This window comes from Xiphias gladius, chromosome 1, assembly GCF_016859285.1.
Source record: "Xiphias gladius isolate SHS-SW01 ecotype Sanya breed wild chromosome 1, ASM1685928v1, whole genome shotgun sequence".
In the NCBI taxonomy this organism is placed as follows: domain Eukaryota; kingdom Metazoa; phylum Chordata; class Actinopteri; order Istiophoriformes; family Xiphiidae; genus Xiphias; species Xiphias gladius.
Window position 1 is genome coordinate 19,810,290 of NC_053400.1, and position 8,298 is coordinate 19,818,587.

Sequence of the window (8,298 nt, forward strand, 5' to 3'; positions counted from 1 at the left end):
CATCACATTCAACGGCTTTCTGATTCGCTATGATATAACTTTAATGAGTTAAAGGAACTCGAATAAGAGAAACGCATGAAAACTACATTCCTCAGGAAATTAACAGCTTTGTCATGCACCAGTATAACCTTAACAGGAAACAATAACTGCCCAGTTGGAGTTGAATATGTGAATTATGTGTTGCAAGCTTCAGTCTTGTGAGAGGAGGAGAGAAAGCCTGCAGCTTTAAGTCTATGCAAAATGTGTGAACAGCGGGTCAGGTAGGTCAGACAGGCAGAAGATCAAGACGCACAAAAGGTCAAAGGTTGGTTTTCAGGAGCAGGGAACAGGTTGGCAGGCTGTAGGAACAGGTAGGGACAGCTGGAACACGATGGCAGTGAGCTGATGATCTGGGAGAGGAGGAGGGGAAATGGCTAGTATATACTATATACTGGAGCTGAATTCACATCCTATCACTCATACTGTTACTACAAACAGAGTTCTTACCAGTGGAAAAAATCCTTCACATCAGCCTGTGGACTGATGTGAAGGATGTTTCATCTGTGTAATTCCAAGTTGGAAATCTCTGACATCTACAATTTCTCCCACTTAAAGAAAAAAAAAAAACCTACAGAAGCACAGAAGAACAGCAATTTCATTATTCACATGATGTGAGACAGAGACCAGCTATGGTGGGTATCTGTCTTGAACAAGGCTGAAGTATCCTGTTCTTCCCACTGTGCTGACAAATTGTGTGAAGCAGGATCAGGTGACTGACAAAGTGTGTCAATCTCTGAGGGCACCTGGTGGACAGGTGGAGAATACCAGGGTCTCAAACAAAGCAAGGGCAAGAGGGAGAGGAGTATTTGCACCACCTGTCTATCGGGAACTGCTGCACAATGTAATACAATTCACTATAATCTACGAATACTCACTTTGTGACTCTGATCTTGTTCAATTTTGCGAGTATGTCAGTAAGGCGTAATTATTGTCTTGTGCAGGATTAGATTATAAAGATTCCATTCCATTTCTTTTATATATAAGAGTAGACTAAATAAGGAGTCACGTCTTCCTCTTTATGCCTACAGCTGTCTGAACTATACTTTACCTCATGATTATTTTATAACTGGGTACTGTTTAAACTCCCCTATTTTTGTTTTATAATTGAACTGATTTTGTTTTTTTGTTTTTTTGTTTTTTTTTTCATTTCAAACTTAAACTTAACTGTGATACCATCACTACTACACCAGATGACGGACCTTAAAATTATACACAGGGAGCAATCTAATGAAAAGAGATGCTTGTTACTTAATCGAACACCTAAACATGTGTATGAACAGCAAAGATTTATTTTCACACTTGAAATATTTAACTTTTACATGTACACTATTTCTTGAATTTTGCGACATGAATTTGTTTCAAGGCACTGATACTATTTAATGATGATAGAAACATCACTTTATAGGTTAACGGTAAAATATCAAGGACTATACTGCTAAATGTCCTTCACTTTGTGGTGTGACATTAATGGCTGGCACGTCTCATCAGCTTACTACAGAAAAATATGAAAAGCATGCTTTCTGTAGCACTTATGTGTGTCAAAGTTGCAAAGTATTTGCAGAGTCAATAACAAGTGAAAAAATAGCAAAAAAGCATAAAACACGAAGAAGGCACTTAAAGCACCAATTAATTATTATGTCTGAGTTCATTTTTTACACAACAACAGGAGGCGAGGGAGAGAGCAGTTAGGATCAAGGATAAAAGATTGACTATACAAAGCTCTGAAAATGAAAAAAAACAAAACAGGATGTAATACAAAAGGCTGTTAAATTCAATTCTAAAACAGACATGCAACCATACAAAAGAGGCTGCAATTATTGTCTCATTTATTTTGGATTTTTCTCGGAGCCCTGCTGCTGCTGCTTTGGCCAGGGCAGAGGGAGTTACGATAGTCTAGATGAGATGAGATGAGATGCATGAATGGATAACCTTCTCAAGGTCTGTGACGGATAGACAGGAGCCCATTTAAGAGATGCTCTAGCTCACTAAGACTCCCTGTGCAGTAGAGAATTTTTGACTGTGGTCTTTGGAAATAATTAGGGAACACATAATTATTTTTCTCTTTTAAGAAAAAAAACAGAATTGTTCTCAAAGCTATAAACTACACTTCATTGCAAGTCTGTTTTCCATCTCTAAATGCGTGGATTAGTTTGATGGTGGAAACCACAGATTAGAGATCTTGTTCACTCTTGTTTAATTATTAACTAACAAAGGAAAACACAGTTTACATGTTTTTGTCTACAAAACCAATTTGTTATGATGACTACCAAGCTCACCCAGCCTGTACACAAAAATGTAACACTCAATAAAACAAGAAAAGGAAAATAAACATGTCTTAGGTTATTATGCAAATTTATGATACTTATACTTGTTCAGATATTGTTTGTATTCCAACTGTATGCTTGAATTTGTATAATTGTTTCATAGTTATGATCACTATTGTATAAAATAATTCATACATCCATCCATTTTCTGCTACTTTTCTTAAGTCGGGATGGGTGTCAGTGGGATGTCAGATCTCCTTACCCTATCTCTAAGGCTGACCCCATTCACCCCGCAGTGAAAAAAAATTTCAGCCGCTTGTATCCCCTATCTCATTCTTTTGGTTATTTCTCAAAGCTCATGACCATAGGTGAGGGTCAGAACGTAGATCGACTGGTAAACCAAAACTTTGCCTTTTGGCTCAGCTCCCTCCCTCACAATGGTCTGGTACAACACCCACTTTTACTGCTGATGCCACACCGATCTGCCTGTCAATCTCCTGCTCAAGCCTACCCTTACTCTTGAACAAGACCTCAAGATACTTGAACTCCCTCACTTGGGACAGAAAATCCATCCCAACCTGAAGGGAGCAATCCACTGTTTCCCAGCAGAAAACCATGGCTTTGGACTTGGAAGTGTTGTCCCTCATCCCAGCCGCTTCACGATCCTCTGCAAACCACCCCAGTGCATGCTGAAGGTCACGGTCTAATGAAGCGGATGGAGCCACGTCGTCTGCAAATAGAAGAGATGCAATTCTGAGGCTCCAAACTGGACATTATCCTCCCTCTGGCTGTGCCTTGAAATCCTGTCAATGAAGATCACAAAAAGGACTGGTGACAACGGACAACCCTGACGGAGGATCACACCCAAGAAAACCTGTTTGACTTCCTTCCAACAATACGGACACAACTCTTATTGCAGTTATATAGTGACCGAATGGCTTACAGCAACAGCCCCGGAGCCCCATATTCCCACAGCAACCCCCCTAACGTCCAACAAGGGACCCAGTCGAAGGCCACCCTGGCATAAACTTTGCCCGGGAGGGTGAGCAGTGTGATACCCCAATATTTCGAGCATACCCTTTCCTTTTTAAAAATGGGAACCACCATCCCGGTCTGTCAATCCACAGACACTGTCCCCGACCTCCATGCCACACTGAAGAGGCATGTCAACCAAGACTGCCCAACAATGTCTTGAGCTTTTAGAATCTAAGGGCGAATCTCATCCACTCCTGGCACCTTGCCACTGAGGAACTTCTTAACTACCTCAGAGACCTCTGTTAGAGATATGAGTGAGGCTTCCCCCAAGTCTTCAAACATTTCCTCTTCCTCAGAGGACAGGCTCAGGAGTTCCTCAAATTTCCTCAAAGTGTTCCTTCCACCACCCAACGATATTCCCCGTTCGAGTCAGCAGTTCTCCTCCCCCACTGAAAACAGCCTGGGCCAAGCCCTGCCTTACCTTTCTGAGACACCAGATGGTTTGGCAGAACATCCTTGAAGCGATAGAAAAGTCTTTCTTGATGGCCTCCCCAAACTCCTCCCACACCCAGGTTTTTTGCGTTTTCGAATGCTGCAGCTGCAGACCTTCTGGCCTGCTGGTACCCTTCTGCTGCTTCAGAACACCCCTTGGCCAGCCAGGCCTGAAAGGCCTCCTTCTTCAGCTTGACATCTTCCCTCACGACTTGTGTCCACCCCTCCAAGCCGTCTAGACACGCACCAACAACATTCTGACTACAGCCCCGCATCCACAATGGAGGCTTTGAACATGGATTCCATGTCCTCAGCCTCCCATGGGATACGTGCGAAGTTCTTCCGGATGTGGGAGTTAAAGACCTCACAGACAGGGGCCTTTGCCAGACATACCCGGTACACCCTGACTACACATTTGGTTTGCCTCCCCCACAATCTGATCCACTCACCACCAGGTGGTGATCAGTTGACAGCTCTGCTCCTCTCTTCCAGTGTCTAAGACATATGGCCACACATCAGATGGTATGACCACAAAGTCATTGATCTTAGGCCTAAAATGTTCTGGTACCAAGTACACTTATGAACCACTTTATGTTCGAACATGGTGTTTGTTATTGCAAATCCGTGGGTAGCACAGAAGTCCAACAAATAAGATAATACAAGTAGGCCTACATTAGAGATATTATTAAACTCTTTAAAGACTCTATGTCAGGTTTTTTAATACAAAGCACAAGCCATAACTGCTCCATTATAATGGTCACACACTTCTTTTATAAACAGTTTCAACTATTTCAACGTCTTATTTGTCATACAAACATGAGAGTAGTATCAATTTTATCATCTAATTCATGGCAGGATTACATGTATTTTCCAAAATGTTGAACTAGTTCTCTAAACTTCAGCTTATTAATAAATTGTATTTGAAATTTTTGCTCGGAAACCACTCATATTGTTTTTCTGGTCTATAACTATGTCTATACCCACGTTTCAGCCAAAACAACTGAATTTTCTGGGTGGATAAATGCGATTCAGCTGCTGCAGATGTCTTGGTTCTCTGGAAAGAGATACAGTATAAAAAGGTATATTGTTATTAACACCATTACACAATAAACACTGGTAAGAAAACAGAATATAAACACAAGAAATCATTCGTATTTTTTTCTGTATCATGTAGTAGTTACGTGTAGACATGACATACACCACAAAGGGTGTTTTAAAGGTAAACTAGCAAGCCCTTGCGGTTTTTCTTGAATTCATTTGAGGAGGTCATCCAGCTTCACTAATAAACATTCAAAGGAGAGACATGCCGGCAGTGAGGAGATGAGCTTTCACGAGAGCAGAGTTATGATAAAAGTTTTCAAACAAGAGAACTGGCATGCTCATCTCAAATGTCTTCAGAGTACAATGAGTGCTGACCCTAAAGGCTATAACACTTTTAATAGGCAGCAGAAAGCAGCAGAAAGAAATTTTCTCTCTCTCTCTCTCTCTCTATATATATATATATATATATATATATATATTTGTGTACTGTACTCAACCACGATGAATTTAAAATGAAGAAATCAAGATGTAACTGAAGTGTAGACTCTCTACTTTAATTGAAGGGCTTTACAAAAACATCGCATTAACCTTTTAGGAATCAAAGTCATTTTTATACATAGTCCCTCATTTTCAGCTATGCTTATAACAATACTTATGTACCTCACTGTATTACCATTGTGTTTTGTTATATTAACATTAATAAATGCTTATATCTGCTTACAACTACATTGCAGTGTGTTACAAAACATTTATGTATATACTATATAATATGTATATACTGCTCAGAAATGTTGAATAGAGGGGCTTTAAATTAATGTGTTACCAATTCTGAATATGATCGTAATGGCATAAGTGTAACTGACAGTGATTTATAACATGAGGTTACTTTCATTTTAGCACTGAAGGATAAGTCTTCTTCATAGTAGTACACATATCTGAGAATAAAAACAGGAAACATGATGAAAAACTGCTTACTGTCCCCATGGTTACCATAATAGCTCTGTAACCATGGTTTGTAATTATCTGACTTGTGAGCAAGAGTGAAATGGACCTTAACCCAGTTATAGTTATTGTATAAAGCCTACAGTAAATGCTGTGTTAAAAACCGACTATTAACAGAACATTTTTCTGTACTGGAAGGAAACTGGACAGCTTATCCAGCGCTCACTGGCCTCTAGCTGTGCAGGTCAGTGCAGCTGCAGGGCTTTCAATTTGGTCTTTTTTATGGGTGAAGCTGAAATCAAGAGTGATAAGAGGTTATTTGCAGTTTATGTTTGAGGGCCTTGCAGAAAAAAAATAAAAAGCTGGCAGTGGTGTACTGCTCTAAAAAGTAGTTATTCCTAACCTGCAGACAAGGGCAGGTGACAGAGATGAGTGCTGAGGCTGAAATAAATTGCAGACCTATCAACTAGAATAAACCACAGAGCTTAATGGCAAACTGTCCCCAACAGCTTGAGCACAGAAGCTGCTGTGTGCATAAGAATTACATCACCATGGATGAAAATATGGTATAAAATGTCTGCCCTGGATTCCTCCCAACATAGTTGTGTCTGATGCAAAACTATTTTTCAGTAATATGTGTCAATGTATATTTTCCCCATAAAACAAGGCTGAGTGCTTTATGATTTCTGAGATATGTTAGACTAGTTCATTACTAAAATATAAATCCCAGTTGTTAAGATGTTTTAATAAAGTATCATCTTCTTCCCAGACAGTGGAACATGCAGAATTGTGGCAATAGCCTTTAAAGAAACAAAATGTCAGCCACTCCCACTCAGTGCTTTACGATAATCTAACTGTAAATGACCACCAAATGTCTCTGCACTGAAGTTTGAAAGTGTTTTTATTTTGTTCGGGACTGTATGAATAAAACTTGTTTGTGTCAAATTGTTTTGACAGATTATAGTTTGTACATAGTATTAAAGGGGTAAACAATGGCCAAAGGATAAACACAGACTAAGGAGAGAGCTTTACCTCAGGGAGTCAAAGTTTCAGCAGACTTAAATATCTCTTAAGTCTACTGATCAGTACATTTTGCAGCTTAGAGGGCACATAGGGATGCAGCAGGACTGCTCATTAGAATCTTTATTTTGGTGTGCAAGCGCAACATAAGCCTTAAAAATGTCATTTTAAAAATGAAATGGACAGAGGACTATAGATAGTGTATTACATAAATTCAACATTCAAGATTCAAAATTCAAAGGATATATTTGTCCATGGTCATACTGTAGAAACTGAAATACAGGGTGTCATACTCTTAAGGCTATCTTAAAATAGACAAGTGTGCAAATAAAGAATAATAATTGAAATCATAGCAAACATTAAAATTAGAAAAAGAATTATACAGAATTAAAATTCAAAGAGGAAAAATTATAAATACATGTGATGTTTTAAAATAATACTGTGTATATTGTCCAGGTTCAATAGTAGGCTGTGAAATTTTTCAGTATATAAAAAAGTAAAATATACATTTGTCATAGATACAAGACAAAATTAACAAAGTAATACAATTTTGCACATGCTTCATTTTAAAATGTAAATGTAGAGTATTCCCAACGGAAAACAATATACAGAGGTCAGAATTCACCATTCTGATGTAAAGAAGCTTTCTCTCTCTTTGTTGGACTTACAGAGGCATTTGCCTGAGTGTAGAAGCAGGAAAAGTCTACTGCTGGAATGGTGAGGATCCTTCTTAATCCTACCAGCTCCAGCCCTAGCACCAGAGTAGATGGTCCTTACAAACCCCACAGAGCTGTCTGGAGTGATAAAGCCGCAACCTCACCTTTCTCGCCACAATCTCTGTGTGTGTGGACCATGTCCGATTCTCTGGACGTGGGCTCCCAGATACCTGGAGATGAGCACCCTTTCCACAAGTGTCCTGTTGATCCCCAGGGGTGTGTACTTCTTCTGCTGCTTCCTCCCCAAACGGAGAAATATACAGCATAAGACACTTGTCTGTCTATATATACGGTATATAAAGTACAGACGTGAGTAATATTAGCAGGACTTGTTATCATGAGTACTCCATAAACAGTTATTCACTTAGCTCATGAATCATTAGATACATTATACACTCATGGCTTGAACCACCAAGTTACCTGCTGAGACTCACCAATTTGTCACAGCCTATGGTTTGATAACCCCACACTTAGACTATAAAATAAAATTCATTATGCGTTAGACTATAAAATAAAATTCATTATGCATGTCTTTACAGTCTTTTAATCTTTAAAGTGAATAATTTTCTTTGGAGGGAATCCTTGTTTTTGAGGTTAGGATCCCTACAGCTCCAAAAGGATTTTAAATTTGAGAAAGTTGCATGCAAAAAGTGACAGCAGTATCCCATACACACTGCTATCAGTGAATGCCTTTGTTCTCACAGATCTTTGAGCTTAGACCACAACTTTCCACCAGGCCTGAAGTGAACAAAGACAGTATTTAGAGGTTTGTTGTTTTTTTCAAGGCGATGTTTGCAGAGGTTTTTGGC